Source organism: Physeter macrocephalus, chromosome 11, assembly GCF_002837175.3.
Source record: "Physeter macrocephalus isolate SW-GA chromosome 11, ASM283717v5, whole genome shotgun sequence".
In the NCBI taxonomy this organism is placed as follows: Eukaryota; Metazoa; Chordata; class Mammalia; order Artiodactyla; family Physeteridae; genus Physeter; species Physeter macrocephalus.
In genome coordinates this window covers 31,206,238-31,208,189 of record NC_041224.1, presented here as the reverse complement: position 1 = coordinate 31,208,189, position 1,952 = coordinate 31,206,238, and the positions used below count along the sequence as shown (strand labels likewise).

The 1,952-nt window shown below is 40.0% G+C and overlaps 1 protein-coding gene across 5 annotated transcripts in view; it reads left to right on the top strand.

Annotated features, from left to right (window-relative positions):
• Positions 1-1,952, top strand: part of TASOR2 (transcription activation suppressor family member 2) — a 77,035-nt gene that overhangs the window by 68,658 nt on the left and 6,425 nt on the right. The gene's annotated exons all lie outside the window — the stretch shown is intronic.

Genomic DNA, 1,952 nt, shown 5'->3' with positions numbered 1-1,952 from the left:
GGGATCCTCCCAGACCGGGGCGCGAACCCGGTTCCCCTGCATCGGCAGGCGGACGCGCAACCACTGCGCCACCAGGGAAGCCCTGATATGATTTTTAAATACTTAGTTTTTTCCAAATTTGTGGAATCAAGGATCCTTTTGTTGTCCAAGATTCTTCACAAATGGCTGCCATATCTGGTCTGCCCTCCGCCCGCCCCCCTCCCCATTGCCTTTGTTGCAATTTCTGTGCCATTTTGGTAAGATTTTAGTCGAAAAAATAAAGCATTAAGTGGCCTTCAGTCTTTGGAAGGTGCTTAGCCTCCAAAAGTAACCTGGAAATTATTTATTTTAACCTTGAATTTAAAGTTGATTTTCCCTGGCTGAGTAGATATGCCACACCCTGACCTGCACTGAAATGTCAGGGTTAGCACCATGGCCATGTCCTTGTTTTGCCACATTGAGCAAAATACTTGATTTCTTTTTGCTTCCATCTCAAAAGCAACAATGCATTATCTTAGTTTTCATGTCTTTTATTACAGAGCACAGGTGATGCTGGTTTTCATATGGGAGCAGTCACAACGATGTTAGTTTATCGTAGTAACACTTCTGGATAACACGCTTGTTTCAGTAGTGACTGTATCATTTCATGGTAGTATTTTATCACGTGGCCACTATTTACAACAGAAAATAACAAATTGTGTGCACCTTTAAAACTAAACTTCAAATGAGAAAGTGGACATAGTATAAAGTACATTTGAGAATAAAGTGTGATCAAGAGCCAAGTGTTTTTAAAAAGCTCAGAAAGCTATGGTGGAGAATCCATCTGTCCTGGAGCATTCACCAGTGATGGGGTATCAGGCTGTTTACTCATAAGGTGATTCAGGGTGTGACAAGATGGCCCAGAATTCCACAGGAGCTGATGAAAATGTTGAACCTATCAGAAAATGTATTAATTCAAATCGTTCATTAGTAAAATAGATGAGGATTTATAAGGATTTATATTTAGATATTTTAAGGAGCTCTTTGTTAAAAGATATCGTCTGTAGGAATGTCTCTGAAAATACATCACCATACTTTTTTTCTCACTTTATTTTTAAATTTTTATTGGAGTATAGTTGATTCACTATGTTGTGTTAGCATTGCCATACATTTTGAGTGAAAACTTGAAGTCAAAATTTGAGTTGTCTTGAGATCTGGGGGGGAGACTGACCAAAGTAACACCTTATTTTAGAAAGGAAATAACAAGTGATGGTCAGTGTTTTTGGTAAGCCTCCAGAATCCTTCAGAGAGAAACAATGTCGAAATCACAAAGGAGGACAAGGTTAAGGAATTTCTTTAACTAACGAACTTATCTTCCCAATGAGGCTTATTGCAGAACTGCTCTGTGAAACACAGCCGTGCCCCACAACCAGGCACAGTGTAACACCCGGCTCCTGCCACTCTTCAAAGCGTGGGTCCAAGCCACTGCCAGCTTCCAGAATCTGTCCTTGTTAACGATACTCAAAGTAATGCGTAGGCATCATGGGTATTGTCAAAAGTCGTAGAAACATTTTGACTGGAGATGGCATTTTTAAAGTAAATATCTCCCCAAGGAGGGTGAGATTCATGTATGTATATTAGTCTGTTTCAGACGAATCTACCTTTGATACTTTATGAACATGAAAGATTCATTACAAAGTGCTTTGCCTTTGAAATAAACTTCTAAATCCAGTTGTCAGTGATACCCAGGAGTCATTTTATATGTGAAAGCTCATCTAGTAATAAGATAAACTGCCATTTATGTTGCCTTATTAGAATGTAATTTAGTAAACAGGATGTGATCTTTGATATTTTTAGTAAACTGTAAAAGTAGTTCTGTGCATTTTTTTTTTTTTTTTTTTTTGGTACGCAGGCCTCCCACTGTTGTGGCCTCTCCCGTTGCGGAGCACAGGCTCCGGACGCGCAGGCTCAGCGGCCATGGCTCACGGGCCCAG